The sequence below is a fragment of the Magallana gigas genome, chromosome 8 (genome assembly GCF_963853765.1).
Source record: "Magallana gigas chromosome 8, xbMagGiga1.1, whole genome shotgun sequence".
Taxonomy (NCBI): domain Eukaryota; kingdom Metazoa; phylum Mollusca; class Bivalvia; order Ostreida; family Ostreidae; genus Magallana; species Magallana gigas.
The window spans coordinates 29,002,294-29,025,259 of record NC_088860.1 but is presented as its reverse complement, the minus strand read 5'-3'; the positions used below and the strand labels follow the sequence as shown (position 1 = coordinate 29,025,259).

The following is a 22,966-nucleotide window of genomic DNA, read 5'->3' as shown; positions in this document are numbered from 1 at the left end:
CTCCAGCATCTGAAATTTAGGACCCAGATTCAGCATCCAAGTCTTTCAAGTCCATAAGTAGGTCCAGATGCATCATCCATGCAAGTTTGGTGAAGATAGGACAAGTAATAGCTTAGATACAGGACCTGCAACAAAAACTTTAACCAGGTCCGGACGCCGACGCCGACGCCGATGCCGACGCCGACACCGACACCGACGCCGAGGGTATAGCATAAGCTCTCCTTGACTTCGTCTCAGTGAGCTAAAAATATGCTATTTAAAGACCTTCCAGAAAATACAAAATTTATGTTTTTTCTAAGAAGTGTATCAGGTGATATAACTCTTAGAATTTTATGAAATAAGATCAATGAAGTTCTATTTTTAGAACATTATGAGATTGTAAGAGTTGTCTCTCTTTGGTGCCTTCAGAAGTTAAAATCTTATATGTTGGATATGATAAACACTCTTTAATATATTATACAAATATTGACTGGGGTTGAGGGCAACATTGATTATATTAGCCCCCGAGGGGCGAAATATTGCCGGACGCGAAGTGGTGGGCAATATTTTCGTCCCAAGGGGGCTAATATAATCAATGTTGCCCGAAAACACAGTTAACATTTGTTTTGTTATATGAAGAAACAAACCAAAATTTAAAAAAGTAATTAAAAACAGATCACCGTAATTTTCTCAGCTCAACAAAGAATTCACGAATTCCATTTTGTGCAAAGTTCATTTCCAAAATATCGTCAGCATCAAACGGTCACTGGTGATATTCCGCCGACCATAAGAATTAACATACAGATGTTCTACCTGATTTAACTTGACAGGAATTCACTAATTCTTACATCCGTTATGATAGCGAACCGTTGCATTGCGCGTCCATTGTTTATTTGCCTTGAATAACTGTCTATTATGACGTCACCTTGTTTTGGAGTCGCGAAGAGTTATTTACGTCATCATTTACGAATCAACAAATCAAAGGCGATTATTTGAAATAGAGGGAATGTTCTCTAGATATTATTCCTAGCCAGTCAAAATCCAAAAAATATTGACCGGTCAATATTTTTCGGACGAGCTAATATTATAATTATTCACTATTCGTCTATATAAAGTTAAATTGTGAGAATATACTACTGAATATAACAAATGTATGTATGTCAAATATATTTTTTATTGAAAATTGTTTAAAATGAAATACAGCTAATCATTAACTTTGTATTTTCTTCATGATTTTTACTACTTTATGGAATTGATGCTAATGGCACCCATAGGGGGTACTGTAATCCATATCAATTGCCAGATTTTGACAAAATTCATAAGAAATGCTTAAAATACATTAAAATTAATAACTATTATAAAAAGAATTAAAATAAAGAACGTAACATCAATACCTTTCTGCATGGTTTTCTCTTAGACTCCCTCTTAAAAAGATTTTTAAAGATTTTCTCTTTATATTCCTATGTAAAAACCAATTCCCCACATTGTGGCGCCAACCTACCCCCAGGGACCATGATATGAACAAACTTGAAACTACACTACCTGAGAATGCTTCCATACAAGTTACAAATTTCAGGCCTAATAGTTTTTGAGAAAAAGATTTTTGAAAAATACCGATAAATTTTCAATAATTCTAAATTATCTCCCCTTTAAAGAGGGTCAGGCCCTTCATTTGAACAAACTGAATCCCCTTCACCCAGTGATGCTTTGTGCCAAGTTTGGTTGAAATTGGCCAAGTGGTTCTGGAGAAGAAGATGAAAATGTGAGAAGTTTACAACAACGACAATGCCAATGATGACAAAGAGCTAGAGCCACGAAGCATCAAAAATTGCCCTATCATTAAAAATTACCGTATTTTGGTAAAATATAGGGTAGAATCTTAGCTTTTCATAACTGTTTTTCTTTTTTCGATATCTATTATACTTTTTTATAAACAGAGTTTACAATATGGCATTGTTTTGATGAAAAATGTAGAACAGACGTCATTTTTGTTAAGTAACGTCATGAAATGATAAAACTACGTATGACTTGAATCTAAAAAAATAAACAAAAAACAAATAAATTTATCATGTAGACATTATAATTAATTTATGAAAATAAATTTATTGATGAAAATAGCATGAAAAGCTTATTTACAATAAAGATTAAAAAATATACCAGGGACCAGTGCTGAAGGTCAACATAACGGCGGTACATGTAAATATGTCGGTGTCTTCAAAGTTCTTTTTTCTGCAATTTGTAACTGCCTGAAGTAATGCTGATGATGCGCAATGTATAACTGAGGATTCATTCCTTTGAAATGTTTTATTTTCCTATTTTCCCGTGGGCTCACCATGCGTTCATGTGCGCTCACCGTGTGTTCACTTGCACTCTCCGCTCCGCTCCATTCCCTCATTGTTCACAAAATGCCCATCGTGCGTTCACAAAGATTTCGCCTTGCGCTCACTGCGTTCGTTAAGTGTTCATCTATTGTTTAGTCAGATAATATTATATTTAGGCTTATAACAATACACACATGTAGTTTATTGTTATTATTTCCTGATTACCAACAAAACACAATGTAACAATACCGCCCGGGGCACTCCGAATAAATCGTTCATCTTGCGTTCACATAGAGTACATCTATTGTTCAACGTTCACTTTGCGCTTGCGTTTGCGCTCTGCGTTCGCTCACAGTTCACCGTTCATAAGCGCTATCCGAATTCGGCTCAGCGTGCACTCGCCGTTCGTTTAGAGTGCACTCACTGTGCGCTCACCGTTCACGAACTGTTCAAGTGAAAAATCAAACCTTTTAGCGACTGTGTATATGTAATGAATATACTAGTATGCCGAAAGCAGTTCTGTATGAAATAATACAAAACAGTTACGAGGCCTGTTTTAGGGCCGAGAACAGTGACATTCTTTTCATACAGCCTTCGGCATATCGGAGTATCAATAGCATAATTCTTGACTAATTATACTCGGGCTCGCTCTTCAAAGAATTCAAACCATGTGACGTCAGTAGTATATATAGCACCGCCATGCATCTATCACTCATATTTTTTCTTGGCGCACTTCGTGCGGGCTCAGCTTAGCTTACGGTTTGTTATCATATTAAAACTGAGACGTTGTCTTTGTTAACACGTGGTTCACGTGTTTGTTCGTTTTTAATGACTTAACTGCTTGAAATTTACGCTGGTGTATATTTCTTATACACACGTGGTTCACGTGTGAATTTCTTTGTTGACATTTTTACATGTCATCTTGTATCGAATCTGGGGACGAGGTCCTCTCTATAATGGCAGACTCTGATAATGATTCGTTTGAGGGTTTCGATAGCGATGCTATTCGAGAAGCAGAAAAACGACTTGCTAAAAAATTGAACGAAGTTAAAGCAGTTACTAGAGCTAATTCTGCCACAGGTTCTGTGAGCAAAGACTTAAACAATAATGGTAATGACCAGAGTGAATGTGCACCGGCGAGGCCGGTAGCGAGTTCTAAAGGTACAAAACGAAAGAAAGCAAATGGCAATAAAAATAAGACAAAGAAAACGAAGAAAGATGATAAGTTATCTGGTAAAGATATTACCAATGCACTAGTAAACATGGGTCAAGATGAGATAGATAAGTTTAAGGAACTCATGGGCATAAATGATTTAATTGGTTGTATTTACAATTTGCAACAAGATAGTGCAAGTATAAAATCAGTCGATAGAACACGAGAGCATCTCTAGTGAGAATGAAAATCAAAACGAGTTTGATTTCTTTGCTGATAATGAATCAGAGAAAGACATAGAATTAAGTGATTGGGCAATACCAGATTGGTTTAGTTCAGATAAGAAAGGGAAAGATATTGATTCTAAACTGGCAGAAATGGTCAATACTTTGTGTATTAAAGAGGGTGAGACATCAAAAATTATTGAAGATAATCCAAGGCCAGCTAATTGCAATAATTTAGTAGCACCTAGGGTCAATACAGACATATGGAACATTTTACCAAAATTTGCCCAGAGTCGTGATTCTGGTTTTCAAGCAGTGCAAAAAACCATTGTTGCGGGTATTACACCTATACTCAGAATTGCTGAGATGATGAAGACAAATGATAAGTTCAAAGAGATAAGAAATCTGTTAAAACAGTCAATTATCGTGTTGTGTAATTCCATCTACCAAATTTCTCAAAAGAGACGATTTTTGATGAGAAGGGTTTTACCCAATAGATTCCAAGACATATGTAATACATCTCAGCCCGTATCAGAACTTTTGTTTGGGGGCGATATTCAGAAAAAGATCAAAGAATTGTCAGACTTTGATAAATACAAAAGAGACAGGCCAAGGAACAACTCTTTTTATACTAACACAAGAGGAAGAAAGAATTACCCTTACAATTATAATTATGGTAGAGGTAGAGGGTCAAACAGACCTTTTTTAGGGGGAAGAAATGCATATGGCAGAGAGATGAGAAATGTGGACAGAAGAGGAAAGAACAGATTTTAGAGAAAGATGTGATTAAGGTAGGGAGACTAAAAAATTTCGTTCATGAATGGAAGAAAATAACCAATGATCAATGGGTGTTGAAGACAATTCAAGGTTATGAAATTTCCTTTAATGAATTACCATATCAGAAAAACAGACCTTCTCAAATAGCTTTTGATACATACGAAACATCTCTTGTTGATGAAGAAGTGACTGAATTGTGGAAAAAGGGGGCAATTAGAGAAATTGACCTTTGTGATAGTCATTTTTTATCTAATATATTCGTGGTTCCAAAGAAAAATGGAAAGCTTAGACCCGTTATCAATTTACGATCTTTAAATGAATTTGTTACATATGAGAAGTTTAAACAAGAAAATTTGGGTCAAATTTTAAATCTCATTCAGAAAGGAGATCATTTTTGTAGTGTGGATTTGAAAGATGCATATCTAAGTGTACCTATTGCAAATGAATATCAAAAATATTTATGTTTTCAATGGAAGGAAAGATTTTATTGTTTTGTCGTACTTCCTTTTGGATTGTCTTCAGCACCCAGAATTTTTACAAAGATATTAAAGCCTGTGTATGCTTATTTTAGATCCATGGGTATCAGATGTACATATTACCTAGATGATTCATTAATAATGAACAAAAATATAGATGATTGTAGAAAGAATACTCAGATTATTATGAACACATTGAATACTTTGGGATTTCAAGTGAATCTTGATAAATCTGTGTCAGAACCCACTCAAATTATTGAATTTTTTGGGTTGATTATAGACTCCAGAAGTTTTAAGGTATATTTACCAAAGGAAAAAATTGAGAGATTATTAGAAGTAGCAAGAAAAATAATGGAAGAAAGGTTTATTAAAATAAGAGATTTAGCTACTCTCATTGGATTAATTATTCATGCATGTAATGCCATCTCCCCAGGTCAACTTTATTATAGATCTTTGGAAAGGGATAAAATTAAGGCATTAAATAAACATAGGTAATCATAGATTACTAAGCTCACCAAGACGGAGCATCACCATTATGAGACATCACCTTCATAAAGACCACCTTTATCATTTTATATGAAAATCATACTTTATGATCTTGGATATTCATGGATTCTGTTTTGACAAAATATCGTATATCATCTGATAAATTTTTTTTATGATAATCATATGTTCATATGTTAATCAATACAATGATATAAAATTAAATATTGTATCATGTCATATTTATAATATATATCATATAAAACAATAAAATACCGTAATAAACAATAATGAGATATGATATTGTAATGTATGATATGACATTGTATTGTGTTATACCTTATTGTATTTGATCACATAATACAATATCATAAAATATAATACAATATAGTATTATATTACAATATCATATTACATAATACATCATAACATTGAAACATATTATATTGTATAATATAGTATGATATTGTATTGAATGACACTGAAACATATTTGATACATTATATGATATTATATCATATAATACAATATAATTTGATTCCAACATTGTATCTTATCAAATGATACAATATTATGTGATAAAGCAAAATATTATAAAATACATTATTATATTATACATATTGTATCATATGACACAATAATATATATTACAATATCATATAATACAATTTCATGTGATAAGATAATATATCATATAAACCAATATCATATCATACAATATCGTATGATACAATATTATAAAAAATTACAATATCAAATACTACAATTTCATGTGATATAATTCTATATTACTGAAACCAATATCATACTATACAATATTGTATGATACAATATTATAGAATATACAATATTGTATCATGAACAAAAATATTATATTTTGCAATATCTTATGTAATTGTATCATGTGATAAAATAATTAATTAAAAATACAATATAATATTATACAATATTGTATCATAATATACAATACTATACATAACAGTATCATGATACAATATCATATCATAAAATATCCAAAAAATTGATACAATATCATATCGTATTGTATAACTTTTTATAATATAACATATGATATCATATTGTATCATATCAAACAATATTGTTTCATATCATACAATACTATATCATAGGAATCATGTTATATCATTTATCAACAAACACATCTATCTATCGAGCTGGTTTGAGTGAGGTAGGAGATTTCTTTAGCATCCTTGATAATGGAGATCAGGCTCTGCATATAAAGCAACCTCTGCATTTAATTTATAATAAAGTTAAATCAACTATGCAAGCTATCATCTATAAAACATGTGACCTGTTCCAAAAAACTAAACCTCATCCAGCATCCGAAACCTATGGCTCAGATTCAGCATTCAAGCCCATCAGGTGCATTGGTATCATAACACGCATCATCCATGCAAGTTTGGTGAAGTTTGGACCAGTAATAACTAAGATATCATCATCAGAGGGCACTAGCAATTAAAACCTTAACTTCCTCCAGCATCCGCAACCTATGGCTCAGATTCAGCATCCATGCCTGTCAGGTGCATCTGTATCATAAGACACACCATCCATTCAAGTTTGGTGAAGTTAGGACCTGTAATAACTAAGATTTATTTTTTAGCATCCTTGATAATGGAGATCAAGCTCTGCATCTGAAGCTACCTCTGCGATTCATTCATATTACAGTTAAATCAACTATGCAAGTTTGATATAGTACTATCATCTATTAAACATGTGACCTGTTCCTAAAAACTTAACTTTATCCAGCATCCGAAACCAGACTCAGCATTCAAGCCTGTCAGGTGCATCAGTATCATAAGACACACCATCCATGGAAGTCTGGTGAAGTAAGGACAAGTAATAACTAAGATATCATCATCAGAGGGCACCTGTTTCAAAAACTTTATTTAACCAGCTCTTAAAACCTTAACCTCCTCCAGCATCCGAAACCTATTGCTCAGATTCAGCATTCAAGCTTGTCAGGTGCATCAGTATCATAAGACGCATCATCCATACAAGTTTGGTGAAGTAAGGACCAGTAGTAACTAAGATATCATCATCAGAGGGCACCTGCAACAAAAACTTTAACCAGCTCTAAAAACCTTAACCTCTTCCAGCATCCGAAACCTATTGCTCAGATTCAGCATTCAAGCTTGTCAGGTGCACCAGTATCATAAGACGCACCATCCATACAAGTTTGGTGAAGTAAGGACCAGTAGTAACTAAGATATAATCATCAGAGGCCACCTGCAACAAAAACTTTAACCAGCTCTAAAAACCTTAACCTCTTCCAGCATCCGAAACCTATTGCTCAGATTCAGCATTCAAGCTTGTCAGGTGCATCAGTATCATAAGACGCATCATCCATACAAGTTTGGTGAAGTAAGGACCAGTAGTAACTTAGATATTGCTATCAATGGGCACCCACAACAAAAACTTTAACCTGCTCCAAAAACCTTAACCTCCTCCAGCATCCGAAACCTATAGCTCAGATTCAGCACTCAAGCCTGTCTGGTGCATCAGTATCATAAGGCACACCATCCATGCAAGTTTGGTGATGTACGGACCAGCAGTAACTAAGATATTGCTATCAAAGGGCACCTGCAACAAAAACTTTAACCTGGTCCAACAACCTTAACCTCCTCCAGCATCTGAAATTTAGGACCCAGATTCAGCATCCAAGTCTTTCAAGTCCATAAGTAGGTCCAGATGCATCACCCATGCAAGTTTGGTGAAGATAGGACAAGTAATAGCTTAGATACAGGACCTGCAACAAAAACTTTAACCAGGTCCGGACGCCGACGCCGACGCCGACGCCACCGCCGACGCCGACGCCGAGGGTATAGCATAAGCTCTCCTTGACTTCGTCTCGGTGAGCTAAAAATGACAAAGATTATGAAGGTCAGGCAACTTTATCTACTTTAAGTAGACTTGATCTAAACTGGTGGATAGAAAATATTGAGTTAAAGAATGGCAAACTTATTAGACTATCTCATGTAGATTACTGGATAGAGACAGATGCCTCCCTTAAAGGCATGGGGGCTGTATTTGGAGATAAGAATTTTAGCAAAAGTTGGTCATCAGTGGAGGAGAAATTTCACATTAATTACCTCGAATTATTAGCAATATATTTAGCATTAAAATTCTTCTTTAAAGAGAAACATAATGTTCATATTGGAGTGAAATGTGACAATACAACAGCCATTGCTTATGTCAATAATATGGGTGGAATGATTTCACAAGATATGGATTATTTAGCAAGAAATATTTGGGAATGGTGTTTTAAAAGAAATATTTGGGTGACGTGTCAATACTTGCCTGGTAAATCAAATGAATTAGCAGATAATTTTTCAAGAGAAACATCTAGTTCAGCAGAATGGTCATTGAAACCAGAAATATATGAAAGAATTTTGAAACAATATTTTTCTCCTGATGTTGATCTTTTTGCATCATTTGCCAATCATAAAATTGAAAAGTTTGTTACATGGAAATATTGTCCACAAGCATGGAAAATCGATGCTTTTTCCTTTACATGGAAGAATCTAAATCCATATATATTTCCACCTTTTCATCTATTGGGGAAAATTTTGAATAAAATAATTGAGGATAAGGTCGATAAAGCTATTGTAGTGTTTCCAGTTTGGAAATCTCAATCTTGGTTTCCTTTACTTCTCTCAATGCTCATTTCTGTTCCAGTTAGGCTGCCAAGGCACACAGATTTAATGACAGATGGAGAGCGGAAACATCCCCTCAACAAAACAATCTTACTAGCCGCAGCACTTATATCTGGAAAACATTGGAGAATCGAGGGTTTCCAAAAGACATTAGAATCGTCCTGCTCTCATCATGCAGAAAATCAACAAGGAAGCAGTATGACCTTGCCTGGAAAAATTTCATATTTTGGTGTGATAAACGGAATAGATCTGCAAATGAAATTACTGAGAAAGAACTAATGTCATATTTGTTTAGTATCTTCAAAAATGGAAAATCATATTCCACGATAAATACTCATAAAGTGGCAGTGACTCAGACTTTAGCTCTGAACGATGATAAATGGAGTAAGAATTCTATATCTTTAACTAAGTTTATGAAAGGATTGTTCAACCTGAGACCATCTTTACCGAAATACAAGTTGACATGGGATGTGTCTAAAGTATTAACCTTTTTGAAAAGTTTGTTTCCTTTGGAGTCTTTGGACATTAAATTTCTCACATTGAAACTGTGTACCTTGTTAGCATTGACTACGGCGGCTAGAGCTCAGACATTAGTGTGTATGAATATTAAGAATATGTGTTTAAATTCAGATAGTGTTGTGTTTTATTTTACGTCATTGTTGAAAACATCCAGACCAGGAAGGTCTTATTCTATTTCATTGCAAAAATATAGTGATAAAAAATTATGTGTTGTGTCGACACTTCATGAATATCTCAAAAGAACGAAGAAAAGGAGAAAAAGTGATCAACTTTTAGTGTCATATAAGACTTTCAATAAAGTATCTACTAGTACAGTGGCAAGATGGATCAAAGATGTTATGGGAAGTGCAGGAATAGATATCACTTATTTCAAGGCACACTCTATTCGTTCAGCTGCATCTTCTTCAGCATTAAGGAGTGGTGCCTCATTGACGGATATACTTAAAACTGGTGACTGGTCTTCTTCCAAGAATTTTAAAAAATTCTATTGTAGAGATACATGTAATGTTACAGCAAGTAATAACAACACAAAAACATTTATGAATGCTGTTTTACAAATGTAGTTGTTGTTGACACAGTCTTAAATTGTTTTTTGAATAAATGGTTGATCTAATTTATTGTCAATTCTTTGAACATGCTATTGATACTCCGATATGCCGAAGGCTGTATGAAAAGAATGGGCCCCTCATCCAAGCATACCCTGGATGTGATGGATGAGGGACATTCTTGGAGTACAGCCGGAGGCTGAGGAGTATCAACATTCCCAACCCATGTGAAACATTCATGCCCGCCACTAGTTTCTAATTGACAATAAATTTTCTTTAAATTATGAGTGATAGATGCATGGCGGTGCTATATATACTACTGACGTCACATGGTTTGAATTCTTTGAAGAGCGAGCCCGAGTATAATTAGTCAAGAATTATGCTATTGATACTCCTCAGCCTCCGGCTGTACTCCAAGAATGTCCCTCATCCATCACATCCAGGGTATGCTTGGATGAGGGGCCCATTTTTTCATACAGAAGTGTTTGAGGCATATATAGTACTTAAATCACTCCATTGAATATCGTTGTTGATTCCTGAGACAGCCCGATTTAAAGAATAACAGTATTTTAACCACTGGTAATGGTCTGATATTTAGAAGCTCTCTAATATATCGGACTGTCACAAGTACAATTTTTGACTGCTGGAACAAGGGAATGACTACAGCAGTGTTTTAATGTTCATTAATTAAATGAAAAAAGAATATCGATTTCTTTAAAAATATTCTTGAGTTAATTATTCCTTATAAATGCCAGAACGTCTATTCATTTACATTTCATTTTTTCTAGTGATATTTATGTCCTTTGAGAATTGTTACAAGTGATAAGCTATCCGTAAATGTCTTGAGAATTAAGATCATATTTCAGAGAGAGAGAGAGAAAGAGAGAGAGAGAGAGAGATGTGGGTTTACTATTTTGATGCGAAGATAGGTTAAAATGAACACTTTTATTTAAAACACCAAGCAGTAGCACATGTCGTAAAATTGTCTTGAAAAGTCGAATTCATAGCAAGCATGTAGAATTTGTGTAATCATATATATAGATTTGTAGTGAACTCGGCCGTAAATCGATTTTTTCTGAGGGTAGGCAAGGGGGGGGGGGGGGGGGGGGGGGGTTGAATGGAAACAAATACTGTTTTAAATCTCTCTGTACTCATCGTTATTTTTTTTAAAGAAAGGGCCCGGCAATCTGACTTTTTTAGCTCACCTGAACCGAAGGTTCAAGTGAGCTTTTCTGATCACCCGTTGTCCGTCGTCCGTCCGTCCGTCCGTCTGTCCGTCTGTCCGTCCGTCTGTAAACTTTTCACATTTTCAACTTCTTCTCAAAAACCACTGGGCCAAATTTAACCAAATTTGGTACAAAGCATCCTTATGGAAAGGGGGTTATAAATTGTAAAAATAAAGGGCACAGCCCTTTTCAAAAGGGAGATAATTGCGAAACAGTAAGTATAGGGTGCATGTCTTTAAAAATCTTCTTCTCAAGAACCACTGCACCAGAAATGCCAATATTTACACAAAAGCTTGTATATATAGTGAAGATTCTAAATTGTAAAAATCGTGACCCTCGGACCAAAACTGGGGCCCCAGGCGGGGTTCTAAGTTTAACATAGAAATACATAGGAAAATGTTTTAAAAATCTTCTTCTCAAGAACCACTGCACCAGAAATGCCAATATTTACACAAAAGCTTGTATATATAGTGAAGATTCTAAATTGTAAAAATCGTGACCCTCGGACCAAAACTTGGGCCCCAGGCGGGGTTCAAAGTTTAACATAGAAATACATAGGAAAATGTTTTAAAAATCTTCTTCTCAAGAACCACTGCACCAGAAATGCCAATATTTACACAAAAACTTGTATATATAGTGAAGATTCTAAATTGTAAAAATTGTGACCCTCGGACCAAAACTTGGGCCCCAGGCGGGGTTCAAAGTTTAACATAGAAATACATAGGAAAATTTTTAAAAAATCTTCTTCTCAAGAACCACTGCACCAGATATGCCAATATTTACACAAAAACTTGTATATATAGTGAAGATTCTAAATTGTAAAAATCGTGACCCTCGGACCAAAACTTGGGCCCCAGGCGGGGTTCAAAGTTTAACATAGAAATACATAGGAAAATTTTTAAAAAATCTTCTTCTCAAGAACCACTGCACCAGAAATGCCAATATTTACACATAAGCTTGTATACATAGTGAAGATTCTAAATTGTAAAAATTGTGACCCTCGGACCAAAACTGGGGCCCCAGGCGGGGGTCAAATTTAACATAGATATACCTTAGGAAAATGTTTAAAAAATCTTCTTCTCAAGAACCACTGCACCAGAAATGCCAATATTTACACAAAAGCTTGTATATATAGTGAAGATTCTAAATTGTAACAATCGTGACCCTCGGACCAAAACTGGGGCCTCAGGCGGGGTTCAAAGTTTAACATAGATATACCTTAGGAAAATGTTTAAAAAATCTTCTTCTCAAGAACCACTGCACCAGAAATGCCAATATTTACACAAAAGCTTGTATGTATAATGAAGATTCTAAATTGTAGAAATCGTGACCCTCAAATCAAAACTGCAGCCCCAGGCGGGGTTCAAAGTTTAACATAGAACTACATATGAAAAATGTTTAAAAATTTTCTTCTCAAAAACCACTTCACCAAAAATGCCAATACATACACAAACGGTTGTATATATAGTGAAGATTGTAAAAATCGTGACCCCTGAACAAAAAGTGGGGCCCCAGTAGGGGTTTAGATTTTAACATATATAGGAAAATGTTTTAAAATCTTCTTCTCAAGAACTATAGTGCAACTGTTTTGGATATTACTATGCATACATGTACATCCTTAAATAATGTAGATTCAAAAAATTGTAACTCCCGGACAATTGATGGGCACCAAGAGGGGTTCAAAATTTAAACATTTTAAAAAACATAAAGGAAAAGTTTAAAAATTTTCTTCTCAAGAACTACAATGTTTTAGTTTGTGGAATTTCTATGCCTTCGCTCATGTAGATTCCTAATTGGTAAAATCGTGACCCCCAGACCAATACTGGGGCCCCAAGATGGGGTCAAAGTTTATTATAGAAATATAAAGGTAACGTTAAAATATCTTCTTCTCGAGAACTACAATGCCTCAATTTGTGAGATTACTATCATGCATACAACCTTGGATAATGAAGGTTCGACAGTTTTAAAATAGTGACCCCTGGACTAATACTAGGGACCCAAGATGGGTTTAAAGTTAAATGTAGAAGTACCGGTATATATGGAAAATGTTTAAAAATCTTCTTTTCGAGAACTACAATGCATCAGTTTGTCAGATAACTACGTAAGCACCCTCAAATAGTGTAGATTCGAAATTATAAAAGCTGTGACCTCAATCTAATACTGGGGCCCCAAGAGGTGTTCAAAGTTTAGCATAGAAATATAGAGGGAAAATGTTGAAAAATCTTTTTCTAGGGAACTATAATGCTTCAGCTTGTGAGATAACTATGCAAGCATCCTTAAATAATGTAGATTCCAAATAATTAAAACTTTAGCCCTGAAGTAATACTGTGGCCCCAAGAGGGGTTCAAAGTTTAACATATTAGAAAGATATATTGAAAATGTTTTTAAAAAGTTTTTCTCGAGAACTATAATGCTACAGTTTGTGAGATTATTATGCAAGGATCCTCAAATTGTGTAAACTCTAATGTAGTGGAACCAAGAGTTATCTTTCTTGATGTTCTGTACAGTCTGAGAGTTATTTCTCTTGAAGTGGAACTCTGCTACGTTCAGTTTTTCAGGTTGTGTACGTGCGGTCCTACCGCAGTGCTACACATTTTCATTCCTATGTTACTGTTTATGTTGTTCAAGCCAACCATAAACCTCGGACCATAACTGGGTCCCCAGAAAGGGGTTCAATGTTTAAAATAGAAAAAGCATATGCTACGAAATGTAATGTTACAAGGAACTGCTGTTCAGGTGAGCGATGTGGCCCATGGGCCTCTTGTTTCTATATGCCATACAAGAACAACTTTAACTAGATGCTGTCATTAGACAGTAATACCCGCACCATGTGTTTGCCCCTAAATAACACTGTTTTGTACCAGTTTAATTAAAAATGAAGGCTATATGCAAGCTCCGGTAATACAATTAAAATTTATAATCTTCCCATATGATATTTTATATACATCGTGACATGAGCAGCACTTTATGTGCAATTTGGGGTAGAACTGTTTGCAGTGAATTTTCAGTTAATCAATAATCTTAACATTTTATGTCATAGAAAATATAATGGTCTACATAATTATTACAAACAAAATTAAAAATTAAATTATGCCCCCTCCCCGTGGCGGTTGCCGGTTTTAGATTTGCTTCTGTGTGCCTAGATGAACATCATCGTGTGCACAGATTTAGAGAAGGGGTGGGAGTGAGGGGTCCAGACCCCCCCCCATGAAAATTCATTTATATCAATTGTAAAATTACCAAAAATACACCTTGGACCCCAGACATGTAAACGCTCAAACCCAATGTGCTTCAATGTTAGGCAACATTATTTGGGGGGTAAATATTTAATCAATATTTAATATACTTTATTGTTCATCTCAATAGAAAGTATACATGTACATCACAATATGCAGGTGTCCTGCACCACCTTAAAGCTGTTTTTACCTGATGAAATAGTGCAAGTGGATTTGAAGAATGGGTCATAAAAATACATGCATGTTACAAATGAATGATCTTTGTCTGAAGTTACGTACACAACACAGGTCTGCATGTCTCATTAGCGGGTACTAGTTTTACCCAGCTCTTCGATTAGATGGGTTCACGTGTATACATACATGGGTGTTGCTAAAACGTGGAACGGAAAACGGAACGGAAAGCGGAATGGAAGGGAAAACGGAAAATCTTATCTAATGTTATTTACCTCATAGATTTGTTAATCATGCTAAAACGATATTCTTTATGTACCTTTTTAATTTTTTTAGAAAGATTAGCAATATTAGATTATTTATTCAAGAATATTTATTTCCTCAAAATTAACAGTACATGCATTGACCACTATATTCTGTCCCAAAATATCCTCGATTCACTTTTTGCTGTATATTTATATATAAATCAGGGTTCAAGCAATTCTCTTTTAGAAGCATTAAACATTCTCATTATTCTTTCTTTAAAACGTCCTCTCTAGCTTATCAGCTGGTATAAATACATGGCTAAAAATAAAGAAGTCTATGGGGTTTTGCATTTCAACAGACCTGGATGAAAGTGTTGAAAAATTGTGCAAGGTCTTCTGAGTGACTTCCAAATGGAGAAAAGATGTCAACATTTTCCATTATAAATCGTCCAAATGTGCTGCATGAATATTTTGGGATCGACAGACTATAGTCCCAATATATAATCGGAAAATCAAACCAGGCAACGTCTAGAGCTCTCTATTCGGATCATATGTATATAGCTGCTAAGATAAACAACTGCTTTATAATGCAAACGTAAACAAAATTGCATTGCTAAAAATACTAGTTTCACAAATTACTAGTTATACAAATTACCGGGTATTTTAATGTTTACTGTATCTTAATTTTTAATGTCGTCAGTCCTACGGTTTTTTTTCTTCCATCTCAATGATACTGTATCGTCTGTATGATAAAAGATCGTCTAGAACACCGAAAATTCAATTTTGATGTAAGTATATACATGTACATCATATTTGAAATATAAAAATACTCAAAACACGCATAAAACGCTTTCACTAACTGCGTATGTTACGCTGATATGCCAGCAATACCATATAAGAAAAATAAGTAAAAAGTTATAGCTAATTTGCTCGTTTATTCATGTTAATGTTTCACAATTCGTATACATTTGATTTTTCCGTTTCCGTACTCAACTAAAGCCGAATGAATACAATGCAATAATTAACAGACATTCATATGAATATTAACAAGATAACAACATGTTGATAATCATTCATTAGATATAAATAAAAGATACAAAGTAAATCGTTTCTGGCCAGTCTATACCCTTTTTAAGCGATAAACGTGATGATATTTTCCATTCCGTTCCGCTTTCCGTTCCGTTTTCCGTTCCGCGTTTTAGCAACACCCATACATACATGTCTGTGTTTTCCGTATGCAGAAAAGGATTAGTTAAGATCAGCTAAAGGAATTCATTATTGTGTTTTAATTGGATTATCATTATGATGTTGACCAATTTAGGTAAGCATAATAGATGTAGTAGCAGTAGCACAATATAATGAGATGCCAGCATACATATATAAGTTCTACTTTCACTTTCTAAATGTGATCTCCCTTTGACAGCATACTGTATCATCATCTTTTAATATTTAAATAAGCTTATCATCGTTACCTATCCTATCGCATTTGTAAAGTTTCTGTCATTTTAGTTGCAAAAGTTATTTTTTTCATTTGTCAGACTGCATGCACTATTGAGTTGACCCCATATTGACCCTGTATAAACATTTTCTTATTAAATTTGTGTATTACACCAGTAGGTGTAGACACTTGTCATTTCTATATGAGTTATAATAGGAAGGAAGGAGTATTTCTTTCTTAATGTATTATAATGCATCAAATACAATGTAGGTCATGACCTTATGGGACTGTTCTGACTCCACGAAACAGGAAAATACGAAATATCTTCTAATGTCATTATGATGCATCAAATGGTGTTAAGTACATTAATGACCCCCAGGTGTTGTCTTTAACCCCCCCCCCCCCCCCCCCCTTTATGAAATAGGAAATGATATGATACACTGTATATTTTGTTAACTTCTGAGATCTGAGATACTCATCCCTAAACCATATAACTTATTTTTGCTCTTTGTGTCATTGCCCGTAAAATTGTATGTAGATTATGCCCCCTTGGAGACACCCTGACATTTTAGAACTAGAAATAATGATGTATTTTATCTTATTCATATGTTATACAGTAGTGTTTGATCCATGTGGGTAAATCCTAGCCTAATGATGTCACTGCTTTGTTTAGGAGACTTTACAATTGCCCTAAATAGGCGAATACACATGGAAGTGATGCATATAACATTTTGTTTATAAATCTTAAAAATTGAATTAAGCAATTTCCAAAATGTTAATGTGAATCACGAGAGAAAAGCAATCAAGAAATGATTTAAAATTTGCTACTGTACACATGTAAGAATGTATTAAGAAGACTGAATCTTTATAACCAGGTTAGATTGCGGCGGGGGGGGGGGGGGGGGGGGGGTGAATGTGGAGTATAAACATTTATAATTTGAATCATTTATTGTTATTAATTTTAACTTGTCAATGAATACTACTTATTGATCCCAAGGTAGAAATATGACCTCTGATCATATCTCAATAGATCATTTAATTGTCAATTATGCAAGGTGTAATATAATTTTTTTTACCAGTTTATAAAAGTTTTTAGACACCCAAATTATATTTTGATTTTAATACATCATTCGACAAGGGAGGGGGGAGGGGGGGAGGGGGGGAGAGAACAGTTTATATTTGAGTTTGTTTGGGAGTGGAGGTTCCAAGTCATATATTTGACAATTTTTTAATGTAATTTAAAATAAGACTAAGCCATACTACAGTCATGAACATGAATAGTATAGAACAAAACACAAACTAATACATGTGCATGTATATATACATAGGAAGTACATGTATTACAAAACAGATGATTGATCTATATCTGGGTTCTTAAATTGAATCATATACTGTAGACGTATTTTTTTCCACGGGGTCATAATTCCGCGGAATCAAAATATCAATTTAATCCGCGGGTAAAAATTTACGCGGATTCTTTGAATGAAAAAAAAAATCATTTGAATAAGTATTATTAAATTTAGTTCTGAGCGATTTTCATTACCTAGAATTTGTCCAACTTTGGACTTAAAGTGTAAGAACTGTTCACTGTGATTAGTAATTATCGGTTCTGCACTGATCGGTAGTCATTAGTTAGCCGTCAAGATGTTACGGCGCTGGGTAAAATCGTCTTGTGAAATACCACATCTTTAATTAATAGTAACTGTCAATGAGTTGATCAGTTTTATCACTTATAAGTCAATACCCGCTTGGGGCTATTTGTCGTCTGGCACGTGCCGTTATCTCAAGCTGGGAGAAGTTTAAATTTCATGCAAGTAAATTTACAGAAAATTCAAATCTTTAGGAGATTAAATTATTTATTAAGTGAATTCTCAATACAAAGACAGTTTGCATAGATAAAAACGATATACGCTGGGCATGCTGGGTACACATATATGCAAGTGTTACATGTATAGAATGTAGTAACTTTCAATTATCCTTTTTCATGTAATGCAATTTTAAAATTTCATTCCAAAATGCACTTTAAGTACACTGGGAAAAAATTCCACGGAAAAAATGTGCCCGCGTTCATAGCGTAAATTAATACCACGCGGACAAAAGTACGTCTACAGTATCATGTACATATTATATTAATGTTTCTTTGTTCAAGGCATTTAAGATGGTATGTAGGTCATGATCCCAAGTGCTCTTCCTGAAATTATTAAATATCATAAAAACCATTGAGATCCCCACCTTAATCCAAAGATATTATTCCTCCTTAGGTCATGCAGGCGCATCAGATCATTATGGCATGTAAGTCATGACCCTAAGGGGTCATCCTGACCCCCTTAAGAATCAGAAATTGTCAATTATCTTTAAATCATTGATGTTTGATAATCCTATCTCTATTTAATCTTTATTATTAAGTCTCCTGAATGAAATTTGGAGACTTATTGTTTTTGTACGGTTCTTAATACATGTATTATTATTCTTCATCTTCTTTTTCTTCTTTCCTGCTCTGAACTTGTTTCTCAGAGATGGCTGAACAGAATTGTACAAAACTCTAGGATATGATAGGCCTGCATATCTAGTTGTGCACCCTGGTTTGATTTTTCTCATTTTGGGTTAGACAACCACTTTTCGGGGGAGGGGGGTGTCAAAAGGGTGTGGGGTCTAACATTGAACCTTGTAGGAAGAATCGTAGACTCTATTGTAAATGGTAACTTGAAAGTGGACAAAGATAATAATATAGGGTTTTCATAATCATATATTGGCTATTACTGGCAATATATAGGGTTTATTAGATCTGATCCCTGGGGTCATCCCCACTCCCCAGGAATTTGAAATTACCATATATCTCAGAAACTGTTATAATCATGACCCCTAAACCATATATATTCATGTTTCTGATGTCAAGGGGCATCAAATGTTATGTAGGTCATGGGCCCTGTGGGTGGTCCTGACCCCCCTTGAACAGGAAGTGCACAAATGTCTCGAAAACGGTTGAGATCCCCACCCCTTAACCATATATATTCTTGATCCTTAAAGGGCATCAAAAGGTATGTACCGGTAGGTAATGGGCCTCAGGGTTAAATTTAATTTTTCAAAACTGTAATGCACATCTATGGAACAGTTCCTATCATATCCCAAGATATGAAGAGTCTATCCATTAAATCATAAAAGGAGTTCTAGGATCTATGTTTTTTGGAAGTGATAAACATCAATTTTCTGCAACTTTTTGACTCCCTGGATGAAATTTAAATTTTGAAAACCTTACTGCACATCTAAAGAACAGTCCCTATGATATCCCAAGATATGATTGTCTATCCATTAAATCATAAGAGGAGCTCTTGGATCAATGTTCGTTTTTTTAGTGATAAACGTCAATTTTCTGCTACTATTTGACTCCCTGGATGAAATTTAAATTTTTAAAACCTTATTGCACATCTATAGGACAGCCCCAATTATATCCCAAGATGTGACGTAGCTACTCCAAAAGTTGTAAGAGGAGTTCTGGGAACCATATTTTTTTGGCCATAAAACGTCATTTTTTGTTGCCCACTGATCCCCTTAATAAAAAAAAAAATTCTGGAACCTGATCAGGCCTCAATATGACACCCCCAATCATATTCTAGAAGATCATTTGGCTACTGCCAAAAAAAAAATGACGTTTTTGAAACCAGTTTTTTTGTAGTTTTTTAGCCATTAAATGACCCCCAGGACAAAATTGAAAATTCCGAAACCTTATTGCGCATCTATAGGATACCCTAAAACATATTCCAAAAGATGATTTGTCTTCTGTTGAAAATGTAGGAGGAGTTCGAGGAAGAAGGTTTTTTGTGAAAAAACGTCATTTTTTACCAACTATTTGACCCCCAGGACTAACAGAGAATTTTTGAAACCTCTTTACAAAACAACATGATACCCCAAATCAAACTCCAAGAGTTCAGTTTGCTGGTTTATAAGATGTAAGAGCAGTTTGAGAAAGTAAAACGTGACGGACGGACGGACGGAACAGGGTAACAACAATATAACCGAACTTTCTTTAGAAAGTGTGGGTATAATTAGATTTAATATGCATAAAATCATCAAAGATGATATCAATCGAGAATTTATAGGCAAAAGTAAGTCACCGATGTACACACATTTAGGGTGATTTTTTATTTTATTGGACAAATTATCAACAAAGACATCGCAATTAGGATTAGACTTCTATATAGTGCACATGCTGATAATGTATTCTATTAAAGCTGTGTATACCAAAAGCCGTCTTCATCGAAACAGACACAATCGATCTTTTAAGAAAGGTAACAGTTCACCGGATATACATTGACCACGCGACGAATCAACACTGATCAATAGGTGGCTGATAAAGAAAAGACATATGCATTGGCAATTTTTTTTATGCAAGGGACGCTGGCTTAATATACAATTACAGCTGTACTTAGGAATTAAATAATCAAGTTTTTTGACTGAAGAAGTTAAGTTTATCATTTATGTACATGTTTACACGTGATGTCGACTGTCTTTCTCCCGCTGTATTCAGGAACACGTATTTGTGTAAAAAAAAAATCGCTTGCATCTTTCCTTTCGTTTAATGCATTTCACCGTTTGACAAAAAACCCACAACTAGCTACTTATACATGTTATCGCTTATTCTACATAAAGGTAAAGGAATATATATTTACTTACATACGTAAAATGTTAACTTTGCCAATTAAATTTTTTTCTGTTTGTTAGCAATGTTCATGTATCTCATATTCTACTGCAATTGAATAATATCGTGGTACACAGAAATAATGTTTTTTAAAAATGCAGACTTTACTGGTAAATTCTATTGGCAAAATACTAAAAGAACTCAAGATTCCATGTACAGATTCAACTGACGTCGCAAACGTCATACTATGACGTCATTGATGATGCACGATGTAAGCATGAATACACAGTATAAAAGTACTAGATAAAACATGTTAAAGTTCACAGGGTTTGACATTAAGTTTTTGAATTATTAGACCAGTCGGGCTACCTCAGCAATTTTTCACTAGCCCTGACCCTTTTACCACTAGCCCTGACCAATTTTGACAAAAATAAACTAAAAGTAATGACAAACATAAAATATTAAATACCTGTTTCTGTTTTAAATTGTATTGGTTTATCTTTACCAATAATGAATCATTCAAACACTCTTTAAGATTTAATTTAATTCAAACTGTACTAATAATGATACAAGTATTCAATGGTTGGGACCATGCAACAAAACTTTAGGGAGACTTCCCTTACTTCTCCTTAACAGAGAAACATGGAGAAGTTTGAAAAATCGGGGAGACTTTCATAACTTGACAATTGCATAACAATAATGATGATATTCACAGATTTAAACTTTAATAATTTAAATTAGATTAGAAACAAGTCATTATGATTAAAAAATAAAACAAATTCTAAAAATTGAAAAAAAAATTATCAAGTTTATTTAATTTAAATTATTTGATGTATTCATACATTTTATAGATAAAATATGTTGTAATTGTGTTAACTAAAATGACAAATAAAATCAGCCTCTGTTTTTAGTGTATTCTGGTGGCATTAGCCCAACCCAACCATTATGTTGAGGATTATATTTTTTTAAAGAGATATTATAACTGTAAACAAAGGGTTTATGATTATTTTAGCATAAATTTGGCAGTGTTATTGGGTAATTACAAGTTACCAACAAATTCATTGTTATACAGAATCAACACTAGCCTTAAAGTAATTAACATCGTCTTGTACAGCGTGTGGTTGCATCACCCGTATTTAAAACCCCTAAAGATAAGACAGACTAGATTAATTAATCACAACAGGCATAAACTGAGTTTGTGAAGACGTCTTTAGAATTAAATAATTATCATTTTATTGCCCTTGGGTTTTTTTTACACGATTATATGAACTCCGTGTACAGGGCGGCTTGGACTTTTCGTCCGGAAGAAATTCTGGCGAAGTTACCGATCAAAAAGTGAGCATTTTCCCCACTTCATCCTCTAGGTTAGTCCTTGGGTTGTACTTAAATTACGGTTTGTAGAATTTATGCCTGTTAGGAAAAAAAAAAGTGCATGCTTTTTCTTCTATTGATATCAATATTACAGAAAAAGTATGTGCACACTTTTTTTTTTCACACGACCAGTCTGGCTAGTACACAGACATTTAACCCGACCGGACCTATCGTTTACTAGACAATGTCGGTCGGACGTGCCTTAGTGTCAAACCCTGGTTCAGTTTATATGCATTTCTTCCTCAAATATTTAATAAAGTGATGATTTTGTAAATAATCACAAATAATTCTTTATCATTATTAATTAAATTCTGCTATTTCAATAAAATGGAAGCAAATAATTACCCTAAAATAGAGTGGTCAGTTTTATTTTCTGTTACTAAAATTTTCACAAAATTTGTAAAATACACATTGGCCACACTTGAGTACCTCTACGAAATTTTGCAGGCAGAAGCATTTATGCAATATCTCTCAGTTTTAAAAGTTTCAAAA

The 22,966-nt window shown here is 34.3% G+C and overlaps 1 protein-coding gene and 1 long non-coding RNA gene across 3 annotated transcripts in view; one reads left to right on the top strand and one right to left on the bottom strand.

The window, feature by feature from the left end:
• LOC105327689 (dynactin subunit 1) overlaps positions 1 to 22,966 on the bottom strand; it is a 276,187-nt gene that overhangs the window by 234,746 nt on the left and 18,475 nt on the right. The gene's annotated exons all lie outside the window — the stretch shown is intronic.
• LOC117690247 (uncharacterized) lies at positions 3,666 to 9,778 on the top strand. Its single transcript, XR_010708270.1, has 2 exons — positions 3,666 to 4,468; positions 9,110 to 9,778. It is a non-coding gene; the product is annotated as an uncharacterized lncRNA (long non-coding RNA).